Here is a 17,316-nt window from a genome sequence, read left to right as displayed (position 1 = left end):
TGGTAATGATGTGGGTGGGCACATTAGATTGAACAATTTGATAAGTAAAGTAGGACTTTATTTCTAGGCCATGATGTGCACAAATGTTGGGCTGCAAGAAATAAAGAAGACAAAACAGAGGGAAAAATATGAAATAATTGTGAACAAAAGGCAAGAAAGGGCAAAAAAATAGTAAAACTGGTTCATAACAGTGGCAAAAATGTGCCAAAAGTGGCATAAAAAGTGGTAAAGAAGGGGTCATAGGTGGCTCAAATGAGTTTAAAGTGGCAAAAATGGGCCGAAATAATGGTGAAATTGGGCTCAATAGTGGCACACTAGCTGTAAACTGCCATTACTTGGGAAGAAATGGAGGTGAATAAGATGATAAAGTGTCAAAAGTTGGCTTAAAAAGTGGTGAGAAGGTGTCACAGGTGGCCCAAATAGGTTTAAAGTGGCAACAAGAGGAGGCTATCGTGGTGACAGGAGATTAAATATCAGCAAAATGGCTTTAAAGTGGCAGAAATTGGCAGAAGATGTGAAATTAGGTTATGAAGTATCAAAATGAGTTAAAATTGGCAAAAAAAAAAAAGGTTTTAAAGGGACAAAATGGGTCAAAAGAGGACAAAAAGTAGGCACAAATTGGCAAAAATCAAGGTTCAAGGTTCTTTATTAGTACCTGAAAAGATACATTTTTTTATGTGTGGCAAAAAACAGGCAGAAAAATAGGTGAAATTGGACTTTTAAAAAGCATTATTTGGCAAAAAGTAGCACAAATAAACAATCTTAACATCTAAACCTAATAATAGCCTGACACTCTTATATGAGGTAGCTGTTAGCCAGAACGCTAACACCAATGTTGCTGATGCAGCACACATACATCTATACCATCATAAGAGCCGTCCACACTGAGGCAAGTTTAGGAGTATCCGCAAAATTTTTTTATTGTTAACGGCATTTCATCCACATGGAACCGGCCTTTTGGGAGCCTGAAAACACTCCCTTTTGAAACCAAGACCCAGAGATAACAAATCTGCCTGTTTCGTCTTTCCTGAAATGATTACATCATAGCTCACTTAACTCACATGCCCGGGCCCAGCGTTCAACAATATTGACAGATTTCATGATTGTGTTTGTGCTGTAGAAGCTACTGAGTCTTTTACAGCTCTGCCTTTCCTCTATACCACCATGAGCAACAAGACGTCATAGAGAAGAGCGTACGCCGCATGTTCTTAGATCCACCATGCAGTGCAACCAGTAGGCCAGCCAGGAGAAAGTTTTGGGTGAGAGAAAAGTTTTGGGTGCGCTTGCTCCATAATCCTCTTTTTGTTTCTAGTATTTCCATGGCAGCATTAAAGCTCCACTTACATGCCTGGCATATAAACTATGGCTTCGTGCTTTCATGGACATTTCTTGATACGATGCTTTGTTTACGGAAAACTTTTCGAAACGAAACAGAATTAGATTGTTTTCATCTCTGTGTGCATGGGCATAGCACAGGGGGGAAAAAGGGTACTGATTTGGGGCTCACAGTTGGGAGGGGTCCTTGAGAATCCTGCAATGAAAAGTGTGTTTTTATTTATTTTTTGTTAGTGTCAGTATTGAATCAAAGCGACTGAATGAATCGGTCAATGGACTGAAATTGTATGAAATAGAGTAAAATAAAATACTGGGGCGGGGCTCTGCTCCTCCCTTATTAATGTCAAAATGGTGTGGTCCAGTGCTGTTTAATAATGGAAGTAAATTTAGTTTAACCATAGTAACAGTATTGCTCATTAATGGGGAAATTACGGTTTAAAATTATATTAAAATGTAGAGATATTTGTAAAACTTATGCAACATTTGTTGCTTGGCTAGCAGGTTAAGGGGAGCCCTGTATAATATTCTTTCTGGGCACCCAAAATCCCTAGCTACTCCCCTGTGTGTCTGGACAACAACGCCTAAATGACACCAGGGGAGGGCCCATTCTCTGGGCTTGGCCTGCCTAAGGTTGAGGTGCATGTTCCACCCATAGAAAACCCCATGTGGTCCTCTGTAGATGCTATTTTAAAAAAACCTCCTGGTTCACTGAAACCATCATAAAACCAAGTGTGGGACCCAGATTGTTTATGTCAGAGACAGGCCAGGAAGAAGGCGACCCAAGAAGACAGTTACCTCACCCCATCGGAACTTACGAACCATAGACTGTCTTCTACAGATTTGCAGTCAAGGTTTGCAGGATGACATGGCTTATCCTTACTATAACCCTTAACCTGATCTTAGCCTGAACTTTAATTTTTTTAGGCCTGTATTTCCATCCTGACAGAGGCAGCATCTCTTGCCATTCGATTGCTTTTGTATTCTTTATTTAACAGTCCTGTTGTTGCCCTACAAACAAACCTGCCGTGCAAAATACTTTGGTGCTCAAACTCCCCCAAAGATAATCAAAACCAAGTCTTTGCTGCACCCAAGATAACAGATGTAGACATTTTAAAGGCAAATTGTAATCTCAAAGTCCCTGAAAGTGCTGTGAGTGTATATCTTCAAGCCACTGAGAGTGATAAAAAGCTCAACTTTGAATAAACTGAAAGAAAAAAAAAAGAAAGGTCATCAGAATGTACTGAGAGAAAAAAACTGCACAGCTGTTGACTTTAACAGAAGTAAGTCTAGTTTTTTTGCTTTAGTGTTCTGGTTTCTTATCTCCTGTGTTGTTTCCTGTACTCTTTGATTTTTATCATTTTGTGTGTGCATTTCAGCAACTTTCACTGAGGAGAAGAAACCAAGTATTGCTCTGTAAGTAGGAGTTTGAGTCCCAACTGAATCTAACCGTCTCCCTCCAACACTTGCATGTAACCTCGAAATCAGTGGAGCAAGCCGAGATACAAACAGGCTGCAGAAAACAGCTACAGTACACACACATCAAAATAAGGAAGCTGGCACTGCTGCCGGCAGCTGAAAACACTCGTCCGACACAGCATCCTGCAGCGGAGAGGAACACCGCCATGTCTGACAGCTCACATTGTGTTCCTCTGGACGGAGTGCTTTGATTCAGACTGGTATGTAAGAAGTTTATTCTCTCATGAATGAACAGTTCATATCATGTGTAGCCTCTTTCATGGTGCCATTTTTATCCTTTTTACACACTTAAAGCAATATTATGTAGCATTTCCCCTCAGGCAGAATAGTTATAGAGGATCTATGGTGTCACAACTGTTTTTAAAAATTTATTTTTGGCCATTTTATGTCTTTATTGTCAGAGGAGGGCAGTGGACAGAATCGGAAACTGCACATCTGAATGCTGCAATTTTACTCCATCCTTCTTTGCAGAACTGCTCAAGCTCTGTCAGGTTGCTCATGTCACATTTTGACCATCATGCCTACATGCAAACTCTCAGTGATTGAAAAGGCTGTTGAAAATACACATGTGCTGCACAGTTGTGCAGAGGTTAGCACTGTTGCCTCTCAGCTGGTTCACTTCCCAGTCAGGTCCTTTCTGTGCAGAGTTTGCATGTTCTCCCTGTGCATGCATGGGTTCTCTCTGGCTTATTAGGTTGATTGGTGGACAAGAAAAAATGCAAACTTCACATGGTTTAAAAAAGTTCAAACATCAAATTCAACAACAACACAACAGACATGCATCTATGAACTAAACACATAAACTCTACCATAGGTGTGATGAAAACGCTTAACTCCTAACATTAACAGTATGCTACCTGATATTTTGGCCACCTAAGAATTATCCATTAAAGCAAACCTCTCTGCACAGAATGTCTAAGACCAGCCTGTATCAGAGCTGTAAACCACACAGTGACAGCCACCTGAAACACTCAGTTCCGTTTGTCTCCTCTTATCAGAGTAAATATCCCAGTGAGCGCTCAGCTTCAGACTGATCCTCATTGTTGCTCAATCAGCTGCTGTGCAGCAGCAGATATCTGTTTAAAAGAAGAAGACACTGCTGGTCTTTCAAGGTCAATAATTGCATTAAAAAAGTGTGAATGACGGCATGTCTTTAAAAGCAAACTCAAGCTGCTCTGAGTCCAAACTGAGCCGTTATGTTTGTGTCTCTGTGTTTCATCTGAAGGCCCCCGGCTTTCCCCGTAGGAATTACACAGAGAAGAGATACAAAACAGAAACTCGACCAGGAGGATGAAAATAACCTTCCACCATGGGAAGTGAAAATGTGTTTCAAAACACTCTAGTTGCTCCTCCAGCTCCCCCTCTTTTCTCTCTGTGTGGTTGTCCAGAAGGCCAAAGTTTCCCTCCTGATGACAACTGCTGTTTAAAGTGAAACTGAACCCATGCAATGTTAAATCTGACAGAACTAAATCATTTATATAACAAACTGACCCTGCAAAACAAAGCCACATTAAAGGGTAAAAGACTGCTATACCTTAGCATGTGTAAATAAATTAATCCCTGAGGTTTTTTCGGTCCCGTCCTAGGCTGTCCTGTGTTGGGCCTCTTAGATTTCCTTCTCTGTGAAACTATCCTGTTCTCCTTTTTCTTCCTCTTTGTCTTTGTCACACACCCTTTAATGTTGAAATCTCCAAACTGTCAGTTTGCTGAGGCCCCATACAAGGCCAGAAATTGTCCCAAACCAGGATGGAGGGTTTAAAACCTCCACAGAGTGCATTACTCAAGAACTTTCTCTTCACAAGGAAGGTTTTTTATTTAATTAACATTTTGAGAGTTAACAAAATAATAATAATAATCAGAATTTATTTTAATGTCATGGTTTAATGCAACTGGTGACACTACATCTGATGCAGCCATGATAGTCTTCATAACACAGCCTTTGTCTGGTTCTTCATTAAATTCAGATTCTAACACACAGAACTGTCCGGGCCCCTGACAACAACAGTGAATGGGCCCTCCCCTGTTGTGATTTATTAATATCAGTGCAACTGTGTTGAATAAATTGGTGCCAAAACTTTTCCCCATCATTTTCATCATTCATGTCACTTAATCCACTTTTAACTCATTTTTGCCACTTTTCACCCATATTGCAATTCTTTAACCCTGTTTTAATTCCTTTATCTGAACATTTTTGCACATTATTGCTACTTTTAACCCATTTTCATATTTCTTGAACCTATTCTGCCTCGTATTTGCATTGCAGCAACCCATTTTGCCACTTTTTAACCCATTTTCATTACTTTATCTGAACATTTTGTAACATTATTGATGCTTTGAATCATTTTTTTAAATACTTTTTGACTCTTTTTGCCACCTTTAACTCATTTTTGCCCACTCTGTAACCCCTTTTAACATTGTTGTTTAATTATTTTTAACTGTAACTCATCTCAGCTCCCTGTACTTCAGTTTCTGGTATATTTACGTTCGTTCTAATAAAGTTGTTCTCTAAACTACAAGTGCTGCCAGAGATTTCTGTTCTTTTCAAGACTTTCTTTATCCTCCATGCACCTTGGAAGTTGGTGAGGTTCTGCCAGAGAAACCCATTTCATCTTTACGTTCCTGCACATCATGATGGGTCAATCCCATTTCTACCCCTTAGCCAATATCTTAGCCCTACCCCTTGGTTTTGCGCCTTCATGTCAGGTGAAAGGGTAACCTAATTCTCTTTTGAATTGAGGGCTAGGCTAAGGGCAAAGGGCCACATAGCATTTGAAACTGTGGTTTTTCAGGACCACACTTGAAACCAAGGGGTATGATGAATTACCTCCCATGTACTGTGTTCGCTTGCAATATGGCACAATGGACTACGAAAAAGGTGCGTAAATGTAAATATTTTCGTCATTATAGAAAAAACAACAGTTGTGTATTCTTGTATATTCAATCTTTAGATACTGGGGATGGGAGTTTATTGTATTTTCTGTATGTACAAATGTAAACAAGGGCTATCAGCTGTATAAATATATGAATGGGATGATTGAAGCTTTATTGTCACCACTGATGACATGCGGTTTATTGACAATGTGTGATGATGAACAGCAATCAAGCGGCGCTTCGTTTCTTAAGGGAATGTTTTCATCCTTACCCTTTACCCCTCTGTTTTGAGGGTCAAGGGGAAGGGGTAGACAAAGGGGAGGGGCTACGCAGAAGGGTTTAAAAGTAGAAATGGGATTGGCCCTTAGCTATAAAGTCTGACATTACTACCCAAGTCATCAACATTGTTAACATTACTAAAAATGGTTATTCTGTTTAAAGATAAGGGCATTTATATTTTCTAAAAAGCTTTAATGTACTACTGCTTACATAAATAAAACTCATTTTTGTTGTTTTGTTAGGTGTTACTGTTCTAGTTAAATATCAAATATGTTTATTACAAATTAACTTTAAAGTGGATCATGATTTTGCTGACCTCCTCATGGGTCCCCTATTTGGCAGGGCCCCAGAAAGCTCCCCCCTGTGGGCAGCCCTGTCTTCTCAGCTTATTTGGCATTAGGGGAAATCGCATGCTTTTTTCCTGGTTTCCCATAGGAGTACTAACAATTTATCTGAATCTTATAATAAAAAATAATAAAGCCCACTCTAAGTTTGCAAAAAACTCCAAAACTTTGTTCTATCTCCACACAGAATCTCTAGAACTCAGTCAAAGTGACTATCAGGTTCTCGGTCACCTCTCTTACTAAGGCCCTGCTCCCCTGTTTGCTCTGTTTGGTTGGGAGACCAGCTCTTGGAAGAGTCCTGGTTGTGCCAGTCTTCTCTCTTTGGGAATTCTGGAGGACACTGTGGTCTTGGGAACCTTCAGTGAAGCAGAACTTTGTTTGTAGCCTTCCCCAGACATGTGCCTGTCAACAGTCCTGTCTCTGAGCTCTGCAGGCAGTTCATTTGACCTCATGACTTGGTTTTTGCTCTGATATGCATGGTCAACTGCGAGGCCTTATATGGAGAGTGGTGTGCCTTTCCAAATCATGTCCAATCAGTTTAATCTAGCACAGGTGGACTCCAATCAAGGTGTAGCAACATCTCGACAAAGATCCAGAGAAATGGGAGGAACCTGGGTGAAATTTCATGTTTTTGCAAATAAACTAAATAATTCATACTACTACTAAATTTTAATTACCTGCTAAGCCATAGTTCCTGCTGTTGAAAGCACTAAATGGTGAGACCGGCTAATCCAGAAAACCAAGTCTACATGCTGGAGCTTTGACTGCAAAATAACAATAATTATCCTCTTCTTTTTTCTCTCCTGCCTCGCTTTAATTCTCCTACATGGTGCCACCAAGCCCATAGAATCCTCTGATCCCTGGTACTCATGTAATTGACCTTTGGTTGAGTCACACACAGCTGTGTTACCCTCTGCTCCTGAAGAGCAGATCGGAGGTTAGGGTGAAGAGAACATCCCCCTGAAGCGTTTTATGAAAAAGAAGATCCTCTCTATGATGGAGCAGCAGACAAACTAAACACAAACACAGCACCATGCATGCTTAAATGAACATTCAGAATGCACACAACTGCATATGTGCTCCTTCTCAGGCCCATAAACACATTTATGTGTGTATGCATGAGCTAACACATGTAACGTGGGCTTATGCTCATGTATGTTAATGCTGCCCATACACACAGAATGTACAAAGAAGAACTGAGGAGGCAAATCAGTCAGACCGGCTTTAACACAGATATGGACACAGGACCCTGGCTGCCTCGCCTGCTCGGCTGGCTGGATCTCACGGTTGCCATGGTGCCAGTCAGCTGGAGGGAGTATGAGTGGGCGTCGAGGACGAGGTCTGCTGCTGACTCCTGGCTGGGACACACACACATACACAAACACACTGATGTACAAAAACAACACACCAAGCACACACATGCAGATCAGTGATCACAGAACGAAGAACACAGAAATGTACAGAAATGCACACAGGGCGCGGCTCCAGAGCCAGTTCTGGGTATAGGCGGTCCCCTGGGGAGTCACACTGAAGGGGGCGCCGTCGGGAGCTTTGAATATTTAGAATGAAACCCTGAAGTTAAAAAAAGATGGTCAACTCTTGTGCTTCTCTGACCAACTTCCCCACAAGCTCCACACATGCACCTGCCCCATGACAGTGAGAGCAGTGCATGGTGTCTGAGTGATTATATATCCTGATAGAAAACCTACTCAGTGTCTTCTGATTGCTCTAAAACAGTAGCGAGTACTACTGCGAGTTTGCAAAAAACTCTAAAACTCCATGTGTTTTGCACTGAGGACTGAGGCCTCTGTCATAAAGCTCTGATCTGTGGAGGGCTGTGATGTGATGCTGTGATGGCTGTCCTTCTGGAACATTATCCAATCTCCACAGGATCTCTGGAGCTCAGTGACCTCCAGGTTTTTGGTCTGCTCTCTCCCCATATTGCTCAGTTTGGCCAGGCGACCAGCTCTTGGAAGAGTCCTGGTTGTACCAAACTTCTTCCATTTGAGAATTACAGTGGCCACTGTGCTCTTGGGAACCTTCAGAGCAGCTTCCTGTAGCCTTCCCCAGATCTGTGCCTTGCAGATAAGGCTCCGGACCCTACATTTCTGACAGACGTTCTCACAGACCATTCATCTCAGAAAGAAAGTACCGTAGTTTGCCAGTACAATTTATTTTCAGTTAGATTTTAAAATTCAGCTTTATTCACAACAAAGTCTGGAAGTTACATTCATGAAATACCACATTACAAACATTACAGACTAAGAAACATTTCATAAAGAAGACAGAAAAAAAAGGTCAGAGGTCTGATCACAGTTTAAATTACATGTAGACCTGTCTAGGTGTAGATACATGAACAGTGGCTCGCTTTAGCTCCGTTCTAGCTACGTAACTAAGGTTACTACATAAGCCAGTTTCATTCAGTTAGCTTTACCAATTGCAGTAAAAGCTAGCATAGCTATGCAGGTAATGTGTATCCACATACATAGCCGACATAGCTGCTGTGTGAGCTTAGCTTTAACAATGATAGCTACATTAGCTACGTAGCTTACAGAGCTATGTAAGCGTCTCTGGTTGCAACAATGCTTACTCCTGTGCCACCCTGTAATAAAACTGGTGCTTTAGCAGCATCCACGCTAATCTCTTCCTCTATAACTGCACCAGCTCTTGCTGCTGCTTGTTAACGTCACGACTCTGCTGCGCCTGAAAGTACTGCTCCTCATCGCTGATTGGTCCTGTCACTTTCTAACCAGGCCCAAACAGTTCAGATGGGAGCTTTGCAAGATGGATTCGCCAGTGAAAAACAAGGAAACGGGGGTATCCATCTCTCTTTCCAAATCATGTCCAACCAATTTAATCTAGCACAGGTGGACTCCAGTCAAGGTGTAGAAACATCTCAGTGACGATCCAGAGAAATGGGGGAAGCCTGAGCTACATTTACAGTGCTTTTACAAAGGGTCTGAATACTTAAGTCAGTGTCCAAAACCACATACTCATTCCCTACTCCCAGGGGTGTAGCACAGGGGGGAAAAGGGTACTGATTACCCGGGCCCACATTAGGGAGGGGCCCTTGAGGAGCCTGTAATGAAAAGTGTGTTTTTATCTATAGTTTCTTAGTAATTAGTGTCAATATTGAATCAAAAGCGACAAATTGAATCAGTCTGCAGACTGAAATTTGTATCAAATGGAGTTAAATAAATACTGGGGAGAGGCTCTGCTCCTCCCTTACAAATGTCTAAGTGGTTTAGTCCAGCACTGTAAAATAATGCAAGTAAATTCATTTTAACCATAGTAAAAAATATTGCTCATAAATGGGGAAATTATGCTTCAAAAATACATGAAAATTCATAGATTTTTTTTTTAAATGATGCAATATTTGTTGCTTGGCTAGCCATTTGGGGTGGGGCTATGCTTCTGCCTACTCCCTATCTACTAAATAGCAGCATATGTGGACTCACCTGCAAAATACAGAAATGATTTTGGACACGACTCCATCATTGTCATCTTGCAATTCAAACATTTAGTAACAATGGCTCGTTGATTTCCATGACAACGGCTAAGGATGAAAATTGATGGTAAAATTTCGCTGAAAACAGATACTAAACGTTTTCTCAAAACATAAAAATACTAATAGTTATAAAAGGTTTCGTGACTTAAGTGGCAAAATAGTATATATTGTTGTGTGTATAGCACGTTTTTTTTTTTTTTTGCATATAGATTATGGTTAACCTGGCACGCCAGATCTGGCAAACCTTTGATGAACAGCGTTTGGGAAAGGGCAGAGCCTTTGAAAAAAAACTCAGAGGGTGATTGGATGAACCATAATGGAACCATCCATTATGTTTGAGAGCAGCAACCGTGATGCATGATGGTAAATATTGCTGGGTTAGTGACCATCAGTTGTTCATTACTTTTTACAGTGCATTGTGGGATAGAATGAGTGCACTATAGAGTGAATAACAATGATGAGATCGATGTGAAAGAACCTGACAGGCCCACACAAAGCCCTGACTTCAACCCCATCAAGCACCTTTGGGTTGAACTGGAGCAGAGATTGTGAGCCAGGTCTCTGGTCCAACATCAGTGCCTGACCTCATAAATCCTCTATGGGCACAGATTCCCACAGAAACACCCCAAAATCTTGTGGAAAGCCTTTCAAGAAGAGAGAAGGCTGTTACAGCTACAGAAGGGGGGCCAGTTCCATTTTAAAGTACGTGGATTTGAATAAGGCATCACAGTCTCTGTTGCTGTAATGTTCACGTGTCTGAATAGTGTATCCATATGATATAAATCTAGAAATCGACTCAAGTAAAAGTTCAAAGTTTACTCAAAGTACAGAGTAGATCTGGATGATACCTTAGGGGCTTGTACAGTAAAATGTGGTCTCTGCATAGTGAGAGAAAATGAATCAAGTAAAATTGATGTGCTGTTTTTGATGTGATGTGTTGTAACATTTATCTTACATAACTTTGCTACTTTTCCTTTTAGAAATTGTTGACCCATTGCTTTTAATTTTCAGGATTTTTAACATCACTGGGTTTTTATGTGTGCTGCCACAGGTAAAGAGCGGCTGAGCTGCCTTTTTTTCTTTTTATGGCGATGAAAAGACTCTATTGTGATCCATTTGTACGTCTGACTCTGTGAGGGTTAACTGATGCTGGTCTGATGAAAGGGAGTCGTGTGGAGGATCAGAGGGTCACACTGTGTGGTAATATATGAGACACTAAATGTAAAAGAGATTAATGCAAATTAATTAACGTGACACACTCCAATACACAGGCAGATGATGAGGTGATGTTAATTCTTCAATGCATGAGTGCTCGACCGCTGAACTAGAAAAGTCATGGTGAAAAGGGTTGATATTTGAAGACAATTACCATTTAATATTAACAGATTAAATCATAATTTCTACTTTAAACTGTTTAAAAAAGCATAAACACTGTGACCTTCAGGTCAGATTTCCCGCAGAGATGATGTTTTATTCCTCTGGAGGAGGTCATAGAATCATTCACCAAACACACTGGTGAAATGGCAGACCTGAGTTTCCAATAAACCTGGAAAAACACAAAATTTACGAAAGATTTATGAACACTTAAATGTCTGAAAGATGCTCATTCAATCCCTGGAAGCATACAACTATTGTTTCTGAGGGTTTTTTAATCAGTAGGCTGTTTTGTGTGAAGAACTTTGAATCACATTGTTGCTGAAATGTGCTGCATAGATACCAGACTTGCCTTGCTTTGCCTGAACAGGTAATGTAAAAGTTAATTATTTTCTTCGACAATTCTCACCATAAAACTATAAATATCCTCTTCTTTCAACAACAGTCTGTAAACGTCTGGGAAGTTAGGAAGATTGCTGGAGTTTCAGAAGAGGAATGTTGTCCCGTTCTTGTCCTAGGTCGTCCTTTTCTGATGCCCCAAATGTTTCTGTTGGTGAAAGGTCTGGACTGCAGGCAGGCCAGTTCAGGACCCGGACTTTTCTCTCGTGAAGCCATGCTGTTGTGATGGATGTGGTATGTGAAATAGTCAAGGCCTTCCCTGAAAGTGATGTTGTCTGGATGGGAGCATATGTTGTTCTAAAACCTCTCTCTACTTTCCAGCATTGATAGTTCCTTTCCAGATGTTAGAGCTGCCCACGCCACAGGCACTAATGCAACCCCATATCATTGGAGATGCAGGCTTTATAAACTCGGTAGTGAGAGGCTGTTTCTTTCAATTAAGAACCCTGGCCAAAGTAAAACCGTTTTTAAGTTTTAATGACACTGAGAAATTGATTCACGCTTTTATTTCATCTAGATTAGATTACTGCAACTCACTGTACTTAGGAGTCAGCCAATCCCTTTTAAAACGTCTAGAGTATGTCCAGAACGCTGCTGCCAGGTTTTTAACAGGTACTAAAAAACACAAACACATCTCTTCCCTCCACTGGCTCCCTGTCCATATTAGAATCCATTTAAAAATTTTATTGCTTGTTTTTAAATCACTCCATGGCTCAGCTCCTTCCTATTTATCTGACTTTTTAACCCCCTGCGCCCCAACACGTTCACTCCGTTCCTCTGACCAGTCTCTCCTGGTCATCCCTCAGACTCTGAGAAAACTCAGAGGAGTCCTTCTCAGTTGCAGGCCCCAACTTATGGAACAATGGTCAAAAATGTCAAATTCTGACTCATCTGACCACAGAACAGTTTTCCATTTTGCCTCAGTCCATTTTAAATGAGCTTTGCCCAAAGAAGACGGCTGTGTTTCTGGATCATGTTTACATATGACTTCTTCTATGCATGATCCAGCTTTAACTTGCATTAAGCGATGGCGCAGCCAGATTTTTGAAAGTGTTGCTGAGCCCATGCAATGATTTGAAGTACAGAATGATGCCTGTTTTTAATGCAGTGGCCTCTTGGAGCCCCAAGATCTCAAGCATCCATTATTGACCTTCAGGCTTGTCCCTAGATCACAGAGATTCCTCCAGATTCTCTGAATCTTTCTATGATATTATGGTCTGTACATGGTAGGATATTCAAAGTCTTCACTATTTCATGTTAAGTAATATATTTCAGATTTTTCCAACCTCTGGTCATCTTTACCTGGCCATTATAAAATGCTTCTGTTACACTCAGTCATGTGACTGACCTGTTGTCAATTGACTTAGCAGTTGCAAAATGCTCCCACAGCTGTTTTGCATGAGCACCATTTACTTTTCCAGCCTTTTGTTGCCACGTCCCTACTTTTTTGAGATGTGTTGCTGCCATCATATTGGAAAATTAGGTATTATTTCTCATGAAATGGTAAAATGTCTCATTTTTATCATTTGTTATATTGTTTATGTTCCATTGTAAATAAAATATGGGTTTATGAGATTTGCAGATTATTGCTTCGCATTTTTTTATTACATTTTACACAGCATCCAAACTATTTTGGAATTGGGCTTGCAACATAAAGTCACTGGTTGAATTCCCAAAAGAGCAAAAGCATGCTGCAGGAGAGCAAATCTGAAGATTGCTCCCTTCCAGAGGCATTCAGATGAACGGGGTTGTTTATTTAACTGTTTGTAGCTCTGCTGCATTGACTACATGTAGCTGCTTCCACTGTAGTTATAATGACCATTGCTCCATATGCACAACATGATTTCTGCTGGGCTGCAAAACAAACAGTTTTTACATTTCTCCTGAGCTAATGATATGAAAGCTCCACCAGCATACACACACACATTCAGCATGCATTAATGGCTCTTTGTCAGCTCCACACACTCTAAACACACTCACGGCCAGGCAGTAATGAGCCGCTATATACATATGTAAAGCATGTTTATTCATCCTGTGGAGACTACTCTGTGTCCACAAATGCAGCCTGCTGTTTAAGTGTGCCCCCCCCCCGCTGTCAACATACAATCACTCAAATTCAGCCACATGCACAGGCATAACACCAAATACAGACATAGACACATTTAACCCCTGCACCGCCTGCTGGATCAGGTTTTTAACAGCTGTACCTGATTGTGCTGCCAGTCTGTCATGTTTGAATGCACAAACTTCTTCAAAAATACCGTCACTAAGACACACAAATCCTCCGGCACACACCCTCCCACACACACATTAATAAGTTGCAGTATGTAAAGCATGTTTATTCACTCTATGGAGGCTGTGTAGCGTTCATGAATGCGGCCCGCTGCTGAAGCGTGACCTGCAACGATTCCCCGCCTGCTGTCAGCACAAACAGAAAGCACAAAAACACAAATAAGACAGATTTTATATGCATACGGTGGGCTGTGCTGTTAGAAAGGAATCCACTCAGTACTGTCCTGTTTTTGTTTGTTGTTGATTGTTAACTTTAATAAAAACAATTACAACCCCAAATTCCAAAAATGTTTGGGCACTGTGTAAACTGTAGATTTCAACTCTCATAAACCCACATTTTATTCACAATAGAACTTCAACTACATATCTGTCAGCAGTTGGTTGTGCCATTCACAAATGCAAGTTAAAGGGGACATATTATTATAGCAAAAATATGTGTCCCTGGCCTGTCCACAATTCCCTCAAATAGCAGAAAAAATCCATTCTCTCTCCCCTCTCTTTCTCCACCTTTCAGAAAAAGTGTGCTGAAACAAGACATTCTCAGATTTTCCCCTCATGACCTCATGTGGGGAGTAAGCAGGTTCAGTTGGCCCTCCCCGCTTCATCCCACCTCTCCTGATCTTCCTTTCAGCAGCCAGCTGAGATGCTGGATAGCTCAGTGGGTTGCCCTGCTGACTTTGGTCTGGAAGATTGGTGGTTTGATCCCAGGTAGATCCTTCAATTTGGATAAAAGCATGTCAGACAGCTCAGTAACATTCAAAGCCACAGAAACAGCTCGTTCTGAGAAGGGCTGAAATAGAGGAACTTTTAGACAAGCAAAAATGCTATACTGGAGTGTTTTTTCAGCAAAAACTTCACAGGCATGTTTTGGGGACCTCTGAGACAAATATAAACTTGTCTTAAAAGGGTAAAATATGTCCCCTTTAAAGCTGTATCATGCAAAGAAGAATTCAAACAGAACTGTCTCCTACGAGTCAAAACCAGGGCCTGACTGGCAATCTGGCACACAGGGCATTTTCCCACCGGGACAGCGGACTTTGGGGCCAGTATGAGTTGAATTTTTATTGTAATGATACTGAACTCACACTGAGTCTCTGCTGATTGGAATATTTACATGCAGGCAAAATCCTACCTTCGCAATTGAATCACTTGAATTTGATTTGGAATATTAGAAACTACTAGGTGTACTAGCTGAAATTGTTACTGTTGTCACTTGTTATCTAATAATGATTTATCTGTAGAGATATCATCCATTCAATAGACTTTATTCACAAATAAAAATGTTTGAAGCTTCATCCTAATCACAACTTTTCTGCTGAAAACTAAAAAAAAAAGGATTTTTATATTTTAACATAATTTTTTGGCTTTCCATGGCAACACAACTCCTGATTTCTGTCTATCATATTTGATTTTTTTCCTCCTCTTGTTTGTCAGTTAGTTTTCAGAAAGTCTTTGTTCCAGCATTCTACTGCTACATTTGAATCTTTGTTATTAATCAACAGCACCCTCTGGTGGACAAAGGGTTATTAAAACAGAAAACCTGTTGAGCTTTCTATGATTGATGAGACTGTTTCAGTGATCCAAAGCCCTCTCAGTTTAAGAGTTGCTTAGATGAATATTGATTTATCTTTATAGGCATCACTTTTTAATCCTCCTGTGATTGGTTCCTGCAGGCAGGAGAGTAATAACAAATGATTACATACAAAAGAAAGAAATGTTCATTCTCTGATGCTGAATTTGTAGGAAAAACTGACAAAAGATGCATGATATTATCAGCATGGTATTTGTATCTGCAGTTTATTGAAGCAGTAGATGTGAAAATTTCCACTGATACTTATTCCTGGGGGTGATACCAAGCTGTGAACACATTTAATTCATATTAAAAGGCACATTTTACCTGTTATTAGAAAAAAAATAGAATGAGTTCTGTTATAAATAAAAACCATAGTTATTGGTTAGATTAATGCTGCAATGAAAGTGATGTGTCTATATAAAGGTGGATGACAGCAATGATGTAGAGATCTGCTGCTCTTTACAGCTGCACACAGACATCAACTGTTAGTCCCTAAATAGAGCACATTCACTCTGCTACAGTAGAGAATAACTGTCACACTTAGATGTACCAGATCATCAAACTAATCTTAATATTAGACAAAGATGCCCTGAGTAAATACAAGCTGTAGTTTTAAAATGATCATTCCATTCATATAGGAAAAAAAAGCCATCCAAACCTAAACTATATGGACAAAAGTATTTGATCACCTTACCGTTTCAGCATCAGGACTGCAGTGATATTTAAATACATGTTCTTTAATATGGAGTTGTCCCCCTTCTGCAGCTTTAACAGCCTCCACTCTTCTTTGAAGGCTTTCCGCAAGATTTTGGAGACTTTTTGTGCCCAGTCATTCTGTAGAGCAGGGGTCATCAACTACATGTTTTTACAAGGGCCAACTAATGTTTATGCACACTGAGGGCCGGCGTGCCGAATAAAGTAAATAAAAGAAACATTTCTGTCTAAATAATTGTATTTTCTTTGAAATGTAGCTTATTTCCAGCCTTTAGCAGTGAACTCAGTCCCTGTTCCAGGGGTCCTCAAGTACATTTGCACAAGGGCCAGATTTAGTCTCAACAGAAACTCTGAGGGCCAAACTTTCAAATACACAAACATTAAATAAATATTTTGGTCTGACTGAAATTTCATTGTAGTAGTATTTGTATTTTCTTTTAAACTATAGGACATTTTTAGTCATTACCAGTGAGATCTATCCCTGTTATCTATAATGCAGCAGGCCACAAAAAGAAAGGCCTGACAACAGGATTGTCCGGACCCCTGAAAATCCAAGAGAATGGGCCCTCCCTAATTGTCATTTAGCACCAATATTAACCCATTTTTGACACTTCTAACCCCTTTTTGATACTTTTTCTCTCTTTAACCCAATTTTTGCAAGATTTTAACCCCTTTTGAACCACTTTTTCTGCATGTTTTATCCCCTTTGCGCCACTCTTTTATCTATTTTTGCCACTTTTCTTCTATTTTTGCCACTCTTTAACCCCTTTTCATGACATTTTTTCCCAATTTTTGCAACTTTAAAACCATTTTTCTCACTTCTAACCCATTGTTAATACCTTTTGCCCCTTTTTGCCTCTTTAACCCAATTTTTGAAATATTTTAGCCCCCTTTAAACCACTTTTCCTGCATGTTTTATCCCCTTTGAGCCACTCAATCATCAATTTTTGCCACTTTTTAACCCCCTTTCTTTACTTGCTTGCACTATTTTTTGTCATTTGTAACCAATTTTTGGATTAATTTTGCCCCTTTTTCCTCTTCTACAATTTTTGACACATTCTAACCCCCTTTCACAACTTTTCTGCCAATTTTTGCAGCACTTCTGCCAACCTTAGCCATTTTTTAATATTGGCTAATTTTGACAGTAAATT

At 40.2% G+C, this 17,316-nt stretch overlaps 1 protein-coding gene across 1 annotated transcript in view; it reads left to right on the top strand.

The window, feature by feature from the left end:
- The window catches only part of LOC121517796 (tubulin alpha chain-like), a 1,079,624-nt gene that overhangs the window by 661,602 nt on the left and 400,706 nt on the right, over positions 1-17,316 (top strand). The window lies entirely within an intron of this gene.

This window comes from Cheilinus undulatus, linkage group 11 (genome assembly GCF_018320785.1).
Source record: "Cheilinus undulatus linkage group 11, ASM1832078v1, whole genome shotgun sequence".
In the NCBI taxonomy this organism is placed as follows: domain Eukaryota; kingdom Metazoa; phylum Chordata; class Actinopteri; order Labriformes; family Labridae; genus Cheilinus; species Cheilinus undulatus.
The sequence above is the reverse complement of the archived record's forward strand: the minus strand, read 5'-3'. Positions and strand labels throughout refer to the sequence as shown.